The following is a 22563-nucleotide window of genomic DNA, read 5'->3' as shown; positions in this document are numbered from 1 at the left end:
AGTAATATACCGATGACAAAGGGAACAACGTATATCGTTGTGCGGTTTTGACCGATAAAGATGTTCGTAGAATATGTGGGAACCAATATGAGCATCCAGGTTCCGCTATTGGTTATTGACCGGAGATGTGTCTCGGTCATGTCTACATAGTTCTCGAACCCGTAGGGTCCGCACGCTTAATGTTCGGTGACGGTCGGTATTATGAGTTTATGTGTTTTGATGAACCGAAGGTTGTTCGGAGTCTCGGATGTGATCATGGACATGAAGAGGAGTCTCTAAATGGTTGGGACGTAAAGATTGATATATTGGAAGGCTATATTCGGATATCAGAAAGATTCCGAGTGATACGGGTATTTTTCGGAGTACCAGAGAGTTACGGAAATTAGCTCCGGAAATAATGGGCCTTAATGGGCCATACGGGAAAGGATAGAAGGGCCTCAAGGGGTGGCTGTGCCCCCCCATGGGCTGGTCCAAATTGGACATGGGAGGGGGCGGCGCCCCCTCTTTCCTTCTCTCCCTCTTCCCCTTCTTTCTCCTCCTACTCCAACTAGGGAAGGGGGGAAACCTACTCCTACTAGGAGTAGGAATCCCCCTTGGGGCGCGCCATAGAGAGGGCTGGCCCTCCCCTCCTCCACTCCTTTATATATGGGGGACAGAGGCACCCCATAGACACACAAGTTGATCATTGATCTCTTAGTCGTGTGCGTTGCCCCTCTCCACCATAATCCACCTCGGCCACATCGTAGTGGTGCTTAGGCGAAGCCCTGTTCCGGTAGCATCATCATCACCGTCATCACGCCGTCGTGCTGACGAAGCTCTCCCTCGACACTCTGCTGGATCGTGAGTTCGTGGGACATCACCGAGCCGAACGTGTGCAGATCGCGGAGGTGTCGTACCTTGGGTGCTAGGATCGGTCGATCGTGAAGATGTATGACTACATCAATCGCGTTGTCATAACGCTTCCGCTTACGGTCTACGAGGGTACGTGGACAACACTCTTCTCTCTCGTTGTTGTGCATCACCATGATCTTGCGTGTGCGTAGGAAATTTTTGAAATTACTGCATTCCCCAACATTAATCACTAGTTAATTTAATTTCCCTGGTATTGGTCTACTGGCTACTGCATATTTTGCAGGAATTGCCAAAGTTTACAAATGGCCATTCACTTATAGGCATCAAAAGGATGGGTGAGCTAGATGTGCAAGCGATTGCAAGTGCTTGCAGCAAATATGCATCACAAGAGGATGCACAAATTAACTCTGCTATTCTTTGGTCAAAATGGCAAGTTGAAATTACAAACTCAGGATGGCATCCATTTAGAGTAGTCGTGGTGGATGGTAAAGAGACGGTATGTAAACTGCGAGCTTCTCTGCTATTCTTTTATAGTTTCCTAGCTTATATAGCCTTGAGTCATAATTTGATTGTAAAGAGATGGTGGTATGTACCATGTAGTCTGTAGAACCTCTCTAGTGTTGTTCCTTGTTTTCTAGCTATGTTAGCTTATAACCTTGAGTCAACGACTACTAGAAGGGTTTAATAATACAGAATATTGAGTAGTTCTGTTCATGACATCCGGAGATCACATCTGCTTTTGCAAGCATTGCCTTTCCTTTTACTAAATTGTAAAAATATTCCCATGAGCCATGTTTCCATCTGATGATGCATACCTTCTCTTCTTCGGTTTAGGAGATTCTCTCTGAGGACGATGACAAGCTTCGCAAGTTAAAAGAAGAGCATGGTGAGGAAATCTACACCTTGGTAACGAAGGCGCTGCTTGAAATGAATGAGTTCAACGCCAGTGGACGTTACATCGTATCGGAGCTGTGGACCTGCAAGGATGATCGGAAAGCGAAGCTGGAAGAAGCCATTCAGGTCATCCTGAAATAGTTGCAAACACACAAGAGGAAGCGCTGAGCACCCCCAAAATATTGATCTGCGGGCTTGCGGTGTCCTACTTCTACCGCCTTGAACCTCACTCTAATGCAGTCGTAGTGCTAGTGGATTGGTTGGAGGTACGTAGTAGTTCAGTAGTTCTTAATGATCATGCAACAAGACTAGCTATGATCGCGATTTGTTCGCTACTTATAGAGTTTAGCGGTTAGATGATGCACATGTGTAGCCTTGGCATGATGGATGCTTGTACTAATCTTAGAGTGTATTTTGTATGTAGCCCGGGCATGGATGCTAGTGCTGATCTAGAGTATATATTTAATTAGGTATCCTCTTTGGTCTGAGTGTTCATTATGTTAGCCTTAATCTTGATTCATGGATCTGCATAGTTTGTTTTTCGTTATGCATGTAGCTTAGTTTGTCTAGGAAGTAGTTGTCTGACGAAGCTTCAGCGGACGCGTGCAGAGAAGGCGCGATGCCAAGGCGTCGTGCGATACGACGATGATGGCGAGATGCCGATGGCGACGTGAGGCTGCAGTGCTGCACGAGGCAGCGTGGCCGTGTGATGCGGCAAGTGCGACGAAGGCTGAAGTGTGGGGCTCTAGTTGCATGTTTAGCCGGCTGGGTTGATCCGATTGTGAGCTGCATGCAAGTCCTAATGTTCGGACGTTGGAGTGAATCAAGGAAACAAACTGGCTGCATGCAAGTACTTGGTTAGCTAGCTTTGTGTGTATGCATGGGTTAGTGGGTTTAGTGGCCCGAGTGGAGGCTGGGTTAGGGCTTGCGTGAGCCAGACCGGTGTATATATATATGTGTGTTGATCAGATGAATGAAAAGTAGGCCGAGAGGGCTGAGGAAAATATGTAGCATGTGTGTTCGCCAAGAAGAGCCTATGGCAAAGCATTTGTGCTCCTTCTTGGTCCATGAGTGTGTGTGTGTGTGTGTTTGAGTTTCTCCCATGTGTGTGTTCTTGTGTTTTTGAGAGAAGAAGATAGAGAGAAACCACAAGAGAGTTGTGTGAGGCATCAAGAGAAAGAAGAAGAGAGGCGCTAAGAGGAGAGGCGGCGCCAACAATTGGCATCAGAGCTTCGTCGATCCGGTGGCGGCGGCGACAGCGCGGTGGACTTCATGTGAGATGGAGGCCGGAGGCGCAAGTAGGAGGCTTGTGTCGGCGTGAGGCCGCTGGTGCTTTTACGGCATGAGGCCATTATGAGGAGAAGATGGTGTGGCGATCGGCGCCGCGAAGTTGTCGACCACGTCAAGAGATGGCCGCTGCATGCGGCAGGAGGCCGTGGTACTCGGCGTTGCGATGGCGTCGTCCACGACAAGATGGCTTGGTGATTGGCGTTGCGAGGACGTCATCCATGACAAGATGGTTCATGGTGACCGCTGCTGCGACGGCGTCGCTGGCGGCGCGTGGCCGGTTACGGCGCTGTGATGACGTCATCAAGTGACAGCGGGTGATCTACGTCGAAGTTTGTGATGATTGGAGAATAAAGATTAGAGAGGAAAATGTTAGACTTAATCTTGATTCATGTATCTGCATAGTCTGTTTTTCGTTATGCATGTAGCTTAGTTTGTCTAAGGAGTAGTCGTCTGACGAAGCTTCAGCGGACGCGTGCAGAGAAGGCGAGATGCCAAGGCGTCGTGCGATATGACGATGATGGCAAGATGCCGATGGCGGCGTGAGGCTGTAGTGCTGCGTGAGGCAGCATGGCCGTGAGATGCGGCAAGTGCGACGAAGGCTGAAGTGTGGGGCTCTAGTTGCATGTTTAGCCGGCTGGGTTGATCCGATTGTGAGCTGCATGCAAGTCCTAGTCTTCGGACGTTGGAGTGAATCAAGGAAACAAACTGGCTGCATGCAAGTACTTGGTTAGCTAGCTTTGTGTGTGTGCATGGGTTAATGGGTTTAGTGGCCCGAGTGGAGGCTGGGTTAGGGCTTGCGTGAGCCAGCCCGGTGTATATATATGTGTTGATCATATGAATGAAAAGTAGGCCAAGAGGGCTGAGGAAAATATGTAGCCTGTGTGTTTGCCAAGGTGAAGAGCCTATGGCAAAGCATTTGTGCTCCTTCTTGGTCCATGAATGTGTGTGTGTGTGTGTTTAAGTTTCTCCCATGTGTGTGTTCTTGTGTTCTTGAGAGAAGAAGATAGAGAGAAACCACAAGAGAGTTGTGTGAGGCATCGAGAGGAAGAAGAAGAGTGGCGCTACGAGGAGAGGCGGCGCCAACACATTATGCGTGTGTTTTTTTGAACGGTCACCGGGGGGGGGGAAGCTTCCCCACGTGAATATATTACCACTCAATATGAAGGTCGGAGGATTACAGCAGGAGTATGATTACAATTTTATCTAGAGGGTATTGCAGAGGAGACAAAATGTAGCCACTATCTAGCAGAATTACTATCCTCTGTCTTTTTGAACCGGAAAACCCAAAGAGAGAAGTCAGCTACAATATTTCTTATCGTTATTCTGAGCGAGTGGTCTTCGTTCCTGAACACGAGAGCATTTCTCGAGTCCCAGAGCTTCCAGGAGACTATCAAGAAAACCGGTGGCCAGATGTTGGGGTTGAGGCCCAGAATCGGCGGTTGTTGGTGAAGAGCAGTGAGGGAGGTCGGGGCAGGCAGGCCCAGGCGAGACCAAACTTGTGCTGCATAGGCGCAGGTGGAGATGAGGTGAAGAGCATCTTCATACGGGTCTTGACATCGTGGGCAGGCTGCGGATTGAGCAACATGTTTGTGAAACATGTTGGCCTTCGTGTTTAGCCGGTCGCGGAGGAGAAGCCACGCGAAGATCTTGACTTTGATCGGAACCTTGGAAGCCTAGACAAACTCATGGTGTGGATCAAAGGAGTCATCAGCAACAATGGAAGGGTATGCTTTCTTGGCTGAGAATGGAAGCCCATGCGTGAGAGACCGCTCGTCTGGTCGGTCGACCTGTTGGAAATCCTGCAACAGCAACAACACACAGTCTAGCTCTCGAGAGGCAGCATTAGTAAGGCGGCTCCAAAGGTTCGACAATAAGCTGGTTTGGCAAATGGTAGCCACTAGCACCTTGTCATCAATGGAGTGTGAGTATAGGTGTGGGAAAACATTGTGGAGGGGTGACTCGATAATCCATTTATCTAGCCAAAAAAAGTAGATATGCCATTGTAGATGATCACAAAGGAGTGCTCAATTAGGAGGGGGGTTTGTTTATTATTTTCCAAAGAAAAGAGGGTCTGGAGGTTTTTGTTGCAATGCCCAGTGGATATAGGTGGTTGTCGGTGTCAAAACCGGCGGATCTCGGGTAGGGGGTCCTGAACTGTGCGTCTAAGGCGGATGGTAACAGGAGGCGGGGGACACGATGTTTACCCAGGTTCGGGCCCTCTTGATGGAGGTAATACCCTACTTCCTGCTTGATTGATCTTGATGATATGAGTATTACAAGAGTTGATCTACCACGAGATCGTAGAGGCTAACCCTATAAGCTAGCCTATGGTATGATTGTATCTTGTCCTACGGACTAAACCCTCCGGTTTATATAGACACCGGAGGGGGGTAGGGTTACACAAGGTCGGTTACAAGGGAGGAGATATACATATCCGTATTGTCTAGCTTGCCTTCCACGCCAGGGAGAGTCCCATCCGGACACGGGACGAAGTCTTCAATTTTGTATCTTCATAGTCCAACAGTCCGTCCAAAGGATATAGTCCGGCTGTCCGGAGACCCCCTAATCCAGGACTCCCTCAGTAGCCCCTGAACCAGGCTTCAATGACGATGAGTCTGGCACGCGGTATTGTCTTCGGCATTGCAAGGCGGGTTCTTGTCCAAATACTCCCTGGAAGATCTCTGAACACAAGGATAGTGTCCGGCTCTGCAAAACAAGTTCCACACCCCACCGTAGAGAGAATAATATTTCCACAAATCTAATCTGTTGACATGTTTAGCAACATCACATCATGTCGTGGCTTGGTCATTATTCGAACCGTTTTCCTCAACCAGCACTGCACATATCACGAGGCGGTTTTCTTGACACGTCTAGTCGAAGCAGAGATCGTGTCCCCTTATCACGGGATTCTCATCAATATGAGTATGGGTAACCCAACCGCGCCATCAATTACAGTGCTCGGGGAGTAAGCGATTTTAACAGGTAAGTGGGGAGGCGCATCTCCTCCTCCGCCCTTATAAAGGGACAAAGATTCACCCTTTTTACCCATGCCTTCTTCCTCCTTGCTTATCCATTCTTGTGCACTCGAGCTCCAGCACCCAAGTTCGCGTCTTTCTCCTCAAACCACTCCGATCATGTCCGGAGCGGGAGGCAAGTGGATGGTCTCCTCCATCACGGTAGAGGACATCACAAAACTGCGGGCAGCCGGATATCTGGCCGCGGAAATCGCGCACCGGCTGCCGGCTGCGGGACAGATCGTCCCTACACCCGAACCCCATGGGAGGGTAGTTTTCCTTACCCACTTTGTCCGCGGACTGGGATTTCCTCTCCACCCGTTTGTCCGTGGGCTCATGTTCTACTACGGGCTGGATTTTCATGATCTGGGCCCCAATTTCATCCTCAACATCTCGGTGTTTATCGTCGTGTGCGAGACCTTCCTCCGCATCAGGCCCCACTTCGGCCTGTGGCTAAAAACCTTCAATGTCAAACCGAAGGTGGTGGTCGGCCAGCAAGCAGAGTGCGGAGGCGGCATGGTGGGAAAAATGCCCAACGTCACCTGGCTAGAAGGCTCCTATGGGGAGAACATAAAGGGGTGGCAATCGGGGTGGTTCTACATCACCGAGCCGCGCGACTCCAACTGGGTGGCGGCCCCCAAATTCCGATCTGGAATCTCCACGCGGCTCACTTCCTGGAAAGAGAAGGGCCTGTCCTGGGGCTCTTCGGTAGAGCTGACCGGACTCCAGACCTGCCTCAGGAACATGGCGAGCAAGAAAATCAAGCTCGTCAACGTGGTCCAGGTCATGCTCTTCCGCCGGATTCTCCCGTGTCAACGATGGGCATTCGATTTGTGGGAGTTCGACCTGGCCCAGCACCAAATGCCGCGAGAGCTCTTCGACACGACGCACGAGGATGTCTGGAAGGTGCTGTTTAAAGGCGTCGAGGTTCCCCCTTCCCTCACCGAGGACCGCAGACTCAGCGCAAAGTGTCGCGCTAATCCGGTAAGTTTTCGTATCTTGCAGGGTATTTATTTGCCCCGGTTAAATGATGTGCGGGATCTGAGTTCTCATGCCATTAACAGGACTGGATAAAGACAGCGGAGCACCTCGATTGCCCAGCCCCTCTGCCTGAAGATCCCGCAGACGCTCTCCTGACGGAGATGCTGACTCCGGCACCTTACGAGGTGCCGGCGAAGAAGGCTAGGAAGAAGGCCACGGGGACCCGAAAGGGTCTCCGGCACAAGGTTGCGTCGAACTCATTGTCCGATCACTCCGACGCACCCTCCTCCCCTAAAAACGAGGAGGAGGAGGAAAGTTCTCTCCCCCCGGACGGGGGGGGGGGGCAAGAAAAGGAAGGCCAACCCATCTGGGGAGGCCGAAGGGTCCAAGAAGGGAAGGACCCGCGCTCCGGACTGTTCCATGACGGCAGCCGACAGCGGCGACGAGTGGCTACCCAGGGTCAAGCCCCCTGGCGAAATCGTAAGTGTCCGGACACCATATTACTTCATGGTATGTTTTATTGCACTGCTTCTCCTCATGCCGAACATGATTATACAGTCCGTCCCGAGCTCATCTCGACGTATCCTCGTCGAGCGGCTCATTGGACTCGTCGGATATGAACAGCGTGGTTCTCTTCCGACCGCTTCCACCCCTCGCCCTATGGACAACGCCGAGATGTTGTCTCAAAAGGCACCGAGCCAAGGGGAGGTGGTCCTGGGGGCGCCTCGAGGCGACTTCCCGGACCCTGGGTACCAAGGGAGCGAGGCTCCTATGGGCTCCGAGTTCGTCCCACAGTCGAACACTGCGCCGAAACCTTCGATGGTTCCGTACTCCGGCAGGCGGTCCCCCGTTAAGGGGGGCCAACCACCCGTGCCGGTATCCTCTATCCATCCAGAGGAACCGGACAACTTGCTAGAAGCCCTTCGCAGCTCTTCCATCGACGAAGAGCACCGCACTATCATGAGTGCGGTGGTCGAGAAGGTTCAGTCCGCCAAAAAAGGGCTGACCGAAGCTTGCGCCAGCCTCCTAACAGGCTTTGAGGTAAGCAATCAAAATATATATAAGAAAATATTACTGCATAGATAGTAGCCCCTGATGCTCTGTTCGGTGTTCGAGAAGAAAGGCCGAATGGAGGATCAAATGATGAGTCAGGAGTCTAATAAGAATATGTCTATGTGTAAGTGCAAGCTTCCCTGCTGGCCGCTGCCGCACGTACTACGGAGGACTCTGTACTGATGCAGGACCTGGAGCGGTCCGAGAACAAGCTTGGCCTTGCCAAGAGGTAGCTCGAGGAGAGCAAAGGTAAGAAATACCTTGTCTATGCTTTGGAAAATAAGTTCGGTTGTAAAATAATAGGATCATCATGAATTTGCCAGGGGCCACGACTGAGGTGGCGACCCTGAAGAAGGCATTGTCCGAGGCTGAAGACAAAGCGGCCAAGGAGCGCATCGAGCGGGAGAAGAAAGAAGCCAGAGTGGGCGAGGTGCAGCAAGAGCTCGAGGCTCTTGCCAAAAAACACGAGTCCTTGGAGCTTGACTCTAAGACGCGAGAGTCCGAGCTCGCACAGGCGCTTGAAAGCGCCCGGAGCGCCAAGGATGAAGCCCACAAGGCCCTCGACGAAATTGAGGCGGCGAAGAAAATAGCAGCGGGTAAGGCATTCATTATGCAAAGCAAGCATGTGAAGGAAACTTTCCTTTTTCTTACCCGAGTTTGGAGCTCTCCAGGAGCGTTCGTAGATCTTCCCCGCAATGTACTGGATGCCGCGGAGTTTTACCGGGCTGAAGAGGGAAGCTCGACGGAGAAGTTGTTCTGGTCTCAGTATATTAGGACCGAACACCCGATGGCTTTGAGCGACTAGCTGAAGCAATTGGTCGAGCTTCACAAGGCGGCCGAACAGGCCATGAGGGGCCTGATAGTCCGGATGTGGCCTGACGAGCCCTTGTCCGGTAGCTACTTCGGTCTGGTGAGGCGGCTTGTGGAGGCCTGCCCACGTCTTGAAGTCATAAAGCGGTCCGTCTGCATCGAGGGTGCGTGCAGGTCTTTTGCCCGGGCAAAGCTGCACTAGGAGAAGCTGGACGCCGTGAAGCTGGTGAAGGAGGGGCCGCTGGAGGGCAAGGAGCATCTCCACCCCGAGATGTACTATGAGAGTGTCCTCAAGGGTTCCCGCCTTGTGGCGGATGAATGTGCCAGGGATGTAATTTTTGAATGATCACGCTCATATGATCCTGTAATGTGAAACAAGTTCATCTGCGCTATGCAACGCTTTTTGTGTTTTAAAATATTACATTCTATGCGGCCGTTTATAATATCTGAGAGTTGACCAGTCGTCGGCTTCTGCCCCCATGTAACTAGTACTGGGGTGTTCAGAATAAACCTGAGCACTCTTTACCCCAATTTTGGGTCCTTCAAGGGAGGTGTTCAATGGAACGAATCAGGCAATCAGACTATAAGGCTTTACCGCTCTCACTTAGCCATAGAAGTCTACAATTTTAAACTTTGGCGAAGCCCCTAGTGTTCCGAAGGCCGAATTTGGGGCGCTATACTCGCCTAAGCCGGACAAGGCCGACTCCTCGCCCGAAGCGGAAAAAGTCTTTAAGGACTTGAGACCTCTTGAACAGCGACCAGTCTCTCGCCTTATCATGACAGTCAGTTTTCAGCTTTCTCTACTGAGGTGCTCGTCCGGAAGAACCGGGACACAATCGCAGTAGTTCTCCCACTACTACCTTAGCCGATATAGAGGAACATAAGGTACCAAAGCATGGGAGCCGGGCAAACCCAACATTTGACCACAGACATGATTCAGAGTTGATGCATATAATGCTATAAGTTCGGGGTGCCGCACTGTGAAAGTGTTCGGACTTCTTGCGCCGTATTATGGGGTAAACGAAAGCCCCTGGCGTACTGACCGTACCCGAACGTGCGGGTGCGGATTGTCGTAAATGGACATATAAGAGAGAAAAAAGATAAATAATGCAATAATAGACTAATGATATGCATTGTTATTTAAATAATACGTTGAAGCGTACTGGTACAAGTAGTGTAATAAGCAGAAAGTAGGAGTCAGTATCCGGCTCTTTGGGGGTCATCCTCCATTGTATCGTCGCCATTGCCTTGTTTGGGGGTGTCCACCATGTATATATCATATGTTGAGGTGGCAGTCCAGCGCCCTGTGGGCAGTTGTTCCTGTTCGTCTCGTTCGTCGTCGTCCATACCGTTGAAGTCTTCGGAGTCAAAGCCGAGCATGTCGGTTAAATCGTCGACAGTGGCTACTAAGTGGGTGGTGGGTGGGCTACGAATTTCTTCGTCGTCCGCATCCCATTCTAGCCGGACATAGTTCGGCCAAGGTTCTCCTGACAGAGAGAGAGACCTTAATGAATTTAGCACATCGCCGAAAGGTGAGTGCTGAAAGATATCCACGGAGGTGAACTCCATGATCGGCGCCCAATCAGATTCGATGGGTGCGGATGCAGGCGGCTCGGAGTCCGTGGCTGGAGAAGAATCCAGTGGTTCGGCGACACGGCTCTCGTAAAGGGTGAAGTCAGTATCCGGCTCTATGGCCACTGAGAGTGCGGCCTCCATGGCGGGGTCTATCCCTCCGCTCTCGGATGGCGCGATTTGCTCCGGATTGATGGCCGGAGTAGTCGCACTCCTGAACATTGTCCGACAACAGAGTTACGTCATGCTCGTCGCGACTGTGCGGCACACCTGACATGGGCTCGAATCCGTCGAAGATCAAGTCTCCGCGGATGTCGGCTGTGTAGTTCAAGTTTCCGAATCTGACCTGATGGCTAGGGGCGTAGCTCTCGATCTGCTCCAGATGGCCAAGCGAATTGCCCCGCAGTGCGAAGCCGCTGAATAAAAAGATCTGCCCGGGGAGGAAAACCTCACCCTGGACCGCATCGCTAGCGATGATTGAAGGAGCCATCAAGCCTTACGGTGACGACACAGTGGAACTCTCAATGAAAGCACCAATGTCGGTGTCAAAATCGGCGGATCTCGGGTAGGGGGTCCCGAACTGTGCGTCTAAGGCGGATGGTAACAGGAGGCAGGGGACACGATGTTTACCCAGGTTCGGGCCCTCTTGATGGAGGTAATACCCTACTTCCTGCTTGATTGATCTTGATGATATGATTATTACAAGAGTTGATCTACCATGAGATCGTAGAGGCTAACCCTAGAAGCTAGCCTATGGTATGATTGTATCTTTTCCTACGGACTAAACCCTCCGGTTTATATAGACACCGGAGGGGGCTAGGGTTACACACGGTCGGTTACAAGGGAGGAGATATACATATCCGTATTGCCTAGCTTGGCTTCCACGCCAAGGAGAGTCCCATTCGGACACGGGGCGAAGTCTTTAATCTTGTATCTTCATAGTCCAATAGTCCGGCCAAAGGATATAGTCCGGCTGTCCGGAGACCCCCTAATCCAGGACCCCCTCAGTGGTGATACCACTGGGTCCAAGGGATGTTTGGGTGTTGCAAAATTTTGAAGGAGAATTTCATAAGTAGGCAGCGGTTCTGAATTTCTAGATTTTTAATGCCTAGACCACCAAGTTCTTTCGGTTTGCATACATTTGTCCACGCGACCAGACACCTCGCACCCATGCACGTGTCCTCGTTTGACTAGAAGAAAGATCACCGGATGGCGTCGAGCTTAACAAGGATAGACTTAGGGAGGCGGAAGACGGACATGAAATATACGGCTAGGGAGTCGAGGACCGCTGTCAGCAAAGTTAGCCTTGCTCCACGGGAGAGCAATCACGCTACCCAGCCGAATAGGAATTTTTGAAAGCTGTGTATGATAGGGTCGAAAGCTGAGAGAGGTAGTTTGGTAGGGGAGAGAGGGAGACCTAGGTAGATTAAAGGAAGGGAAGAGAAGTTACATCCAAGAGCTGCCGTGATATTATTTTGAATAGAGGTATCCATGGAAATTGTGAGAAGAGAAGTTTTTTGGAAGTCGATGACCAGACCAGTAGCTAGGGCGAAGTCGTGCAAGGTGGTTTTGAGGGTGGTAGTTGCGGCCACGCTAGCAGCAACAATTATTAGCGTGTCATCATTGTATTGTAGGGTCACAGGGGGTTCATTGGGTCGGAGAGGTGGCAAAGTTCGTTCTGTCGGAAAGCCTGGGCGATCAATCTTTGAAGGACATCGGCAACGATGATGAACAAGTAGGGCGAGAATGGATCCCCTTGTCGAAGGTCGCATCTACATTGGATCCAAGACCCTGGATTACCATTAAGGAGAATAGCCGTTTTGCCAGTCTGTAGAATGTTTTGGACCCAAGCACAGAAGATTGGAGGGAAACCCAGTGCTTGTAAGATAGATATGAGAGAGGACCAGCAAATGGAGTCAAAAGCTTTTCTAAAATCAAGCTTGATAACCATGGTTGGGGCTTTTCTTGTGTGGCAAGCACTGAGAATGTCGGCTGTCTAGATGAAATTTTCTGCAATGTTATGTCCGTGAAGGAACCCAGTTTGGTCGTAGTGAATGAGAAGCGGGGTAAGAGGTTTTACTCGGTTTGTGAGAACCTTGGCCACCGCTTTTGAGGTACAGCTTTGTAGAGAGATTGGTCGAAATGCATCGGGTGAGGTTGGAGCTTGGGTTTTAGGGAGGAGGACCATAAAGGCTCGGTTGAAGCGATCGAGAGAAGCAGTTGGATCATGGAATGCAGAAAAAACGGGAGTATGGAGTGTTTGATCTCATTCCAGAATTTTTGAAAGAAAAGGGTCCAAATCCGTCCAGGCCTGGGCTGGCGTTAGTGTTCATATATAGAAAGGCATGGTGGATTTTGTCTTGGGAGAACGGATTTGCAAGATCACGAATCTGAGGTAGAGTTATCGGATATAGCTGGAGTAGGCTGAAGTTCCAGGTAGCGGTTTTTGTGGTCCCGATGAGTTGTTGGAAGTAATTTTTTAGGATCTCGTCTTTGTGTTCATGTAGGAAGGTTTCAGAGTCGTTATGGATTAGCATGGGGATTTTATTGGAACGTGGCAGAGGCATGGAAGAACCTGGTGTTTTCATCGCGATCAACGGCTCCCCTAATCTTAAGCCTCTATTTCCAGAAGGAGATTTTTTGTTTGATAGCACTTTGTAGCAGGTTTGTAATTGAGAGTCTTAAGTTTCTATTCAAGCAGGGAGAGGGGGGCAATTTCCTCGTTCAGGTCGAGAGCCAGAATTGCAAGTTTGCAATTTGCCTCCCATTGGTAGATGGGCCTAAGAGATCTGGCCCAAGTTTTGAGGGCTGAGCGAGTTTTTTTAGTTTTTGAGCAAGAAAAGTAGCAGAGTCCGCAACAGGCCCAATATTGTTTTCTACATTGGGCTGCCAAAAGTTTTGCACTATGGTTCTGCAGGCCTGAAAGGAGGTCCAGTAACATTCAAAACGAAAAAGGTGGGAAGATGGGATCGATGTGGAGACAGTAACCAGGAGTGGTACGTGATCGGAGGCGAATCGAGAGAGGGAGGTCAGGTGCGAGTTGGGGAAGAGCGCATCCCAGGCGAGGTTTATAAGAACTCTGTCAATTCTTATTAGCGTGGGGGACATCCTCTTATTTGACCACGTGAATTGGCGGTCAAGAAGAGGGAGTTCGAGCAGCGCAAGTTGTTCAATGGTGTCATTGAAGGCATCGGCCTTAGGCCGTCGAAAATTCTTATTGTTCTTTTCATTAGGGAAGCGGATTAGATTGAAATCGCCGATGAAAAGCCATGGGGATTGTGGTGGAGGTTCGATATGTTTGAGCTCTTCTAGAAATTCTAGTTTTAGATCCCTTTGTGAGGGAGCATAGAAGTTGGTTATGAAGATGTTGTGTTGCGAGGCAAGACATGAAAGGGTTAGGGTGGAGGTAAAACGTCTATGGTCACAGTTAAGAAGTGAAAAGCAACGTGAGTTAGTGGCAGAGAGAATACCGCCCGCAGAACCAATCGCGTCGAGGTGGTTATTTGAATCAAGGAATCGTGGCAAGATCAAGCGTAGTTTAATGGTGTCCGGTTTGTGTAACTTAGTTTCTTGAAACAAAGCGATCGATGGGCGCAATTGGTTGATTTCAGAGAATACATTAGCACATTTGTCATTATCACCTAGTCCGCGAACATTCCAAGACACGATGGAGTAGGTTTCATTCCTCATAATGGAAACTTAAGCAGCCACCTTACATTGGAGTACCGACCCAGCAAACAAACGTCCAGGGTCGGGAAACAGTGAGACTGATTGACAGAAGCAGGCATGAGCATCATTACATCTAACTTAAGCTTAACATAGCAACTACGGTAGGGTGCGACGCACCGGATACATGGCCAGCAAGGGCCGCCACCGGAGTGGAAGTTGATGATTGGGGACCTAGTCATGGCGATCCGAGGCCACCGGAGCCCGAAGCGATGCCAGCCACACCCTCAGGCGGAGCACCGCAAGCAGCAGCAATGGCCGCGAGGTCCTCCGGCAAGGCAGGACCGTGGGCTGAGTCGTCAATGAAGCCATCCTCATCACAGAGACGAGCATGGACAAGAGCGTCCGAGAGATCCTTCGAAGCAGATGAAAGGTCGAGCTTTTTCGCCTTGGAGCGCATGGCCTTGGTAGTCATGGAGGAGTAGATAGGCGACTCGATTTCGGCCAGGCGCGCACTGCGTCTGGCCTTGACGCCGGAGTCAGCCGCCATCTTGGCCCGCCTGCTGATACGCCTGGCCAAGCACTCATGAGTGGGCTCCGAAGGCAGATCCGGAGCCGGGACGGTTTGAACCACCGTCAGAAGTGGCAGTGGGGGGCAGGAGGAGAGTGGGGAGGTGACAGTGGAGGCGGCAAGGGAGCTGGGGAGGGGGAGCTGGAAGTGCGAGCAGAGGAAGGGGAGCTCGTGATCGGACCAACTGGCGAGCAGGAGGGCTAGTGCGTGCGGGAGGAGACCATGGAGCGTGGACAAGCATGGCGACAGGCATGCCATCCGCCATGACAGCAAGGATAGGGATGCCGTCGAGTGGAGCCGCAGTAGCAGGTGATGGTTGAGGACCCGAGGGGGATTTGGGCGTGCATGCGAAAGGGGACATAGTGGCAGCGATGGTTCGTATCTGACGTGTGGTGATGGGGGACAGGCGTGGGTTGGATATCTAGGAGGAAAGGGAAGAGGTGTCACCGTCCTTGGAGGAGAAGGGCGAGGCACTCGAGCCATGGCGGAAGAGAGCACAGCTCTGAGGTTTGACGACAACAACATCGTTGTCAGGGAGGCGCACCGTCATGCAGGAAGGAAGGACGAAGTCGCGGGCAACCATGACAAAAGCGCGGACGCTGGAGTGATTGCCCTGGAAGCAATGCTGGTCAGCGGACACGAAGTCACCCAGATGGGAGAAGAAGTAGTCTGCCCCCTCAGGGTGCCAGAGCTTGTGCCAATGTGTAAATGCTCCCTTGTGCCAATGTCGGCGTGTCCTGCTTTTCTGGGCAACAAATCTACTGTGTTATAGTGAGAGCTTTAGGGCTAGAACTGCCTCATGGACCTGCAAAATTGGACATGTAAAATCTACTGTGTTATAGCCGGATGTAGTTCTTGTACCTGCACTGCAGTTTATCTATTTGGAATCTGGAAACTGCAGAGGAGCAGCTGAGCTGGGAAGGGGAGTAGATCAAATTTGACAATTGCAGAGTGCCACCTGCTCTGTTCTGACTCTCTCGGCAATCTTCCACCCAAACACACAAACCCAACAACTACACTATACAGCAAGAAGAAACCTCTTTGATCAATCAAGTTTACGCTCGCGAGCACGCGTGCAGAGTTTCATGAAGAAAGAAGCATTTTTGTAGTGTTGTTTCTGCATGAAAATTTGCATGCATGTTCAGAATTAGCCAATGTTTGTTCCCAATGAAATTCAGAATTTTCGGATTTTTTATTATTTTCTGATTTTTACTGTTTATGAGAGTGAATCTGAGCTCGCGAGCAGAAGGGTAATTTCGCTGATTAAGTATTTTCTTTGTTTTTTTAGTATGCATATAAGATTTAGTCAAAGTCAAACTTTGTAAAATTTGACTAACTTTATAGAAAGAAATATTAACATCTATTATACTAAGGTTATATGTTATCTTTATCTTTACCTAATAATAAAGGATGGAGGCTTTCATAATTCTCCATACGTCATCACATTATATTCATTGATTTTATGTTTACATAAAAATTAATGACTGAGATTTGTCTGTTTATTTTTTTCTGGTCGTTTCTTTGCATGACGCCTCCAAAAAGAAACTTTGGAAAGACTCAACCATGGCTGCTGAGAACCGGCGATTGATCCACAACGTTTGATTGGGACCCGTCCAATATGGTTTCCTCCCCCCTTACGTTACACTTTTCAATCCAGTTTCCTCCCATGTACGTTATATAAAATAAAGGCAAAGTGCATCCCTAGACTATGCTCCAGATCAAGCTCTACTAGGAGTCACGAGTCATCGATGCACGTGGGTACATCCTCCGCCATGTTCCGATCAGGCCTCCCCGCCCCCGTCCTCCTCCATGCTTCAGTCCGGCCTCCCTGTCCCCATCCTCCTCCATGCTCTGATCGGGCCTCCCCGTCCCCGTCCTCCTTCATGCTTTGATCCGGCCTCCCCATCCCCATCTTCCTCAATGCTCCGATCCGACCTCCTCGGCCTCCTCCACACAAAGATCAGAAAGAGGAGAGCCCAGCGGAACGCTGTGTCACACAACTATGCTTGCGAAGGGAGATCAGGAGTCTCAGGGCATCTTCAATGCGGGCGCTAGCAGGGTGGGGCCAGGATTTATTCCCTAGCCAAGCAGCGGTTACATCGCTAAATCCTGGCATCGGGTACTCCGTGGGCGCAAAAGAAGGAGGCCGGCTCTAGGCCCTTTTGCTTGAGGAGCTGCGCTGTTCCAGTCCAGGTATTAAGCATCGGTGGTTAGCGTCATGCATTGGAACAGAAGGCGCTTAGCGCTTTTTATTCGTTTTGTTATTTGTTTTTTTCTGTTTAAGCGCCCAGATAAGCGTCTCCCATTGTACATGCTCTCAGGGATCAAAAAAGGAAGAACATACTCTTGGTGGCGCAAGCATCCCAACATACCAGATATTGTCCCCTGTCTTGACTTCATAATGGCGACATACCACACCGTGGAGGGTACGAGCTGACTCTCACGGTGGTGGCGATGCGATTCTTTGGCTACGCGGCAGCAGCGACTTGCACAGTTCATGTGGCGGTTGTCGCCTCCATGGAGCATCTCGACCTCAGTCGCCACGTCACCTGCACAACAAAACCGCGAGCACCAGCGATGCCACCAGAAGAGGGGATTGGGTGGCGGCTTTTTTGGGCGGCCCAGCCGGGGCCAGTAGAGAGGAGAGGCATCGATGATATTTCTCCCATGTCGTAGCCAACGGCGGCGTCAGCGCACCCAACAGGCGGAACTATAGAGTATGGAGGCCCTTCTGGTGGACCGGCTGTGTTTCTGCACAAGCCAACAAGTTCCTGCCCTATGGGCTATGAACAGGTGCGGGAGGTGCCAAACTAGAGGGTTCGGGTGGACGGACTTCGCGATCCGTGTGATCTTCTTCAGCTTTTCTCGGATAATGGTAAGATGGAACCACTACGAGATATCTGCTGCATAAGAGTACATATTTCATCCATGATTGCTGCTAGGATTGATGCCGTACTGGAGAAACATGGCAACAGCAGCCCATCATCCATCTCTGTCGATGTGGTTGACACTTTGACACTCACAACATGGTACTCCCTCTTCGATGTACAGATTTATCTCTGTTGCTATTTATGACTGAAATTGGGGACCACGTATTAGATGCATGCAATGTATTTCTGTACCCATGGTATGTACATGTACTGCGATTATCTAAAAGATAGTAACAGTGTGCATCACATCTCTCTGTTAGTGTCTTCGCATGATAATGTTTGATTGCTTTTAACGGCCGATGCACATGCAGTAGTCTGCAGAGACACTCCATGCAGGTATTAAGCATCATTGGAGGTTTACAACAGCCTAATCAATTATCAGCCCACGTACAGACATGGCAATGTGTTGAATACAACCTCTCCAGTTAGTTGACCCTGTTTAGTTTTCTTCTTCCCCACCCCATGAGTCTTCATTGTATTTTACTAAAAAGAAGTTCTTAATTAGAACACAACATATAATAATGATATATGGTATTAGTTCAAGAAAATATCCTGTGATTGTAATATTTTTCATGTGAGACATTAAGGGACAAGGAAGCTGCAGTTTTTCTTTAGTACAATTGTCAGGCAGATGTTTGTTCAAACGCTATATGAGAATGGGCTTCTTTTCGCATGCCTTGATTGATATTTCGAGCTCCTTGTGTAATTACATGAGCTATGGAAAATTGACTGTATGCTGCTCCTTTTGGACTGTTGTAACATGATCTTTATATTCATATATAGTGGAGTTTTGGGGGTATTAAAATAAGTTGGATTAGTAGCTCCATGGCAGTTAGTTCCATCCATGTTAAAATGAGACTTTTGGTATATTAAGTGCAGTTTCTATCATCCATCTCATACAGGTTGCGTCCAAGTTTGTATTTGGCCCCCGCAAGAAAGAAAAGGAGTTTAGCATTTAAAATTTCAAACTATGCATATGATTAGTTCACGCATCAAGTTCAGCAATTCGTGTGACTTTTAAGTCCATATAATTAAGATTATGCAATGCCATGATTCATATTCATATTAGAGAAAGGGGAAAATATAGAACACGTGAAAGCCATGAACAGATATGCTGATCTCTTATAATTGTCTAAGATTGATTGACATTCTCATCTAATAAAATTCTACCGTGTATGCCCTCATAGATTATTTCCGAGGGTGCAACAAGAAACAATATGGGACTGTCGAATACTTGCCGGCCTGAGAAGTTGCCCAGGTATGTAGCTAATCCAAGGATTATTTGATGCTTTAGCCACCAACACGCGCGCGTACACAACCAGCTACCCAAGCAGGCAGGTGGATTGATTCCGGCTGGCTGCAAACAAGCAGGCAACGCAGGCACACAACGTCGATCAAGATCTTGTTGAAACACATGCACGCGACGCCTGTCTCTGGCCCAAATTTTTATTACTACTTCGATCTAAGATTTACAAGGGGACTGGGATTACAAGGGTATATATAACAGCTAGGAATGCAATGACGGCATGCCAATTTCATGGTTATCTAACAGTTTAGACATTATTTATAAATACCATTGCAATTGTCATATTGTTATCATTATTATTAGTGCAGGCTGGATTGATAGATGGCCGGTAATATGGTTCAACATTGGCTAGATAAGAAAAACTAATTGGTGCATCATATATGCCATGCATTTGGGTGATGACTGCTACAGAGTCCCTATGTTGTCTTTGAGTACTAACAAACTATTTTCTGTTACTTTTTAAGGTCAGTTCTTGAATTCTCATTGTTCATCTTCTTTTTATTACTTCATCATTTTAACCTGAATACAACTTTATGTGCCAATTAAGTGGTGTATACACAATCGCACTTCATCATTTCATACCTCTAATTTTTTCATGAATACTCTTGTTTCTTAGTTTTTTTTCAGGCCGTAAACTGCACCCTTATTGTTTCCATGCCTTCTCTTTTATAGACGATCACACTTCTAAAACATATGTTGTCAATTTTAGGCAATGTTGCATCAAGCAGGAGTTTACTCAGTTCAATAATATATCTTCTTTTTTAATAGATATACGAGGAGACATGCAAGAGAAAATGTGTGCAGATGGTTCAATAAACTAGATAGTCATAATGCATTAAGATCAGGTGAACGCCGTGGCCATTGACGAGTGCTGGAAGAAGGATAAGTAGGGACACGGGAAGAACATATATCTCAAAATAAGGACGTGCGATATTTTTTCCGTTGCAACACACGAGCATGTTTGCTATGTGGTATACAAAAGGTTGATGAAATCATCATATGGAAATGCTTGACCGTTTCCGTAAATACATAGTACAGTATTATTGTACACGATAAGAACGATACTCTTGCACATGTGATGACCACTTCTCCGCTAGATATATCATTTCGGAGGGATTTTGTTGGGCCCCGTCTTGTGTCATGGCAACATCTTTTATCCCGTTTGGATTCGATTAACTTGACACAAGGGCGGGATGTCTGTCGCTGGAATCTTACTACATCTGGGTCCTTCACAGTTGACTCTATGTATCGTGCACTATCGCACATAGAGATTCCAGTGGCCAATAATAAACAAATCTGGAAATCGAAGATGCCACTAAAAGTTAAGATTTTCATGTAGTATCATCGGAGAGGAGTTGTGCTAACTAAAGACAACCTCGCAAAGGAAGCAAGAAATGTAGTTTTTGTACTCATGACGAGACAATCAAACATCTCTTCTTTCAATGCAAGTTTGCGCGTTCTACATGGTCAGTTATCCAAATAGCGTCAAATTTGTATCCACCAACAAGTGTTACCAATATATATGGTCACTGGCTTGATGGAATACCAAATACTTTTAGTACGCTAATACGGGTGGGAGCGTCTGCCTTACTATGGTCGCTTTGGCTATGTAAAAATGATTGTGTTTTTAATGGCAAAATCTCTTCTCCTATGCAGGTTATTTACCGTTGTACGCACTGGCTTCGTATGTGGTCTACTCTGCACCGAATGAAGTACCAATCGCTGTTCAAGGCGATGTGTATGCGGTTGGAGCGGGTGGTCAGGGAGGTTTTTACCCACATGGGTGGCAGCATAATCTCCGAATCGATCCACCTTCTCCGTCGACATAGGCATAGTTTCGGCCCCATATGGCTTTACTTTGCCACTTTGTCGTCTTATTTTTTTTTGTCAGACTGTTTGTTTGTGCATTTTAGCTATGCAGAGGCCGGATGACGCTCTTTATGTTTTGTATCCGCTCGATGCTACATTTTGAGTTAATAAAAGCGCCCTTTATCGAGATAAAAAAGTACAGTATTATCACTTTGTTTTTTGCATTATTACCCAGTTCTCTTGGGGGTACTATTCAGCAATCCCGCCTACCAGATAAATGAGTGCTTTTGTTTATTTAACGTGGTTGCCTGATTAACGAAGTCGTGGTTTCTGTTAGCTATTTTCCCCACTACCTAAACAACAACTTATCTTTCAACCTACAATATACGTTACTCCTCGATTGCCTAGCTCCCCTCTTAAGAAACCCCTCTGTTCTTCTATATGATCCTCCAAAAAAATGGGGTTATAATTTGGTGGAAAGACACGCATGGTATTGATGTTCTGAGGGCTAATGTTCATTTCTGGAGGAAAATAATCTTAGATTTCTAACTGAACTATAATAATCCATCTAGTTATGGTTGTAGAACAAAGAACATATTACACATCGATGTAATCTCTTGTAGATTTGTGGACAACAACTAGAGTTCATGTCCCCGTTGCAATGCATGAACAATTTTCCTAGTGACAATTAATTTCATCATGTATCTAATAATATTGATTTCATAGTGTGAATGTTGATATATTTTTCTATAAAGCTAGTAAAGTTTGACTTTGATCAAATTTTATATACGAACTAAAAAGAAGAAAGTACCTACAATGGTGTCCCACTTCCCCTCACTGGCCGGCCTCCTCGCCAACCGCCTGCTGGTCCTCTACGACACCACATGGTCCGCAGTCGCTGCCATGTCTGTGACCGTTACGGCTCTCGCGCCCGAGGTCGCCTATGTCTGGGGTGTCGCGTCTGGTTCACCGCTCACCAAGGCGAGCCCGCCTGGCAAATTTGCCAGAGGCAGCATCAGCCTGCCACTTGACGGCCGTCGTATGTGTGCCTGCTTACCTCTTCGGTCGGACCATGCCTGACGTGGTCGTTCTGTGCTGGCCTCTCTGTCGGGTCATGTCTGACGTGGTCATTCCGTTCATGTTCACTGTCATGGTGATCACCAGCGTCGTCGGGTTCACCGCCGCCATGGGCGTCTGGGAGGACGACAATGAGGAGGAGAACACTGAGGTAGGACATGTGTAGGGTATGCTGCTACATCAGTCAAGATGTACTTTCTAGTTTTTGAAATTTGTCAGCGGCAACAATGCAAAGTCAAATCTTTCTGTACTTCTTAGCAACCAAAATATCTGAAAGCAGGATGACTACTGCGCTTCAATCAATAATCCAATCGGAAACGACCGACAAATATACTTTTTTTGGCAAACAACAACCCTCAAAAGAGGGTTCCAGATATTATTAGCATCCAAGGCAATGTACAGAGATCTAGTTCCCTCTAGGAAAAGAAATGGCCTCCAACGCCATTTTATAGTTACAATTGTTGAGGAAATCGTTAACTGGTAGCTGCTCGGTCGGCTGGTGAGTAGAGGATTAATAGGCTAATTGGCAAGTTAATCAGCCATTTAATCAATTAATCGGACGATTTATCGGGTAATCGGCTACTCGGGGACTCTATGAGTAGGGATTAATCGGCAAGTTAACTGGTTAATCGAATGAATTCTTGAACAGATCTAGCTCCTTTACTGCAAACGAAGTTATAGGTAGAAGGAGATTTAGAAGAGTATACCTTTTTTTTAAGATTATGAGCCCTCAGATTG

At 48.4% G+C, this 22563-nt stretch overlaps 1 pseudogene; it reads left to right on the top strand.

Annotated features, from left to right (window-relative positions):
- The first annotated feature begins 21564 nt into the window (after positions 1 to 21564).
- LOC147978404 (uncharacterized) lies at positions 21565 to 21991 on the top strand (annotated as a pseudogene).
- The last annotated feature ends 572 nt before the right edge of the window (positions 21992 to 22563 follow it).

Source organism: Triticum urartu, chromosome 3A, assembly GCF_056163025.1.
Source record: "Triticum urartu cultivar PI428250 chromosome 3A, HENAU_Tu73, whole genome shotgun sequence".
NCBI lineage: Eukaryota > Viridiplantae > Streptophyta > Magnoliopsida > Poales > Poaceae > Triticum > Triticum urartu.
The sequence above is the reverse complement of the archived record's forward strand: the minus strand, read 5'-3'. Positions and strand labels throughout refer to the sequence as shown.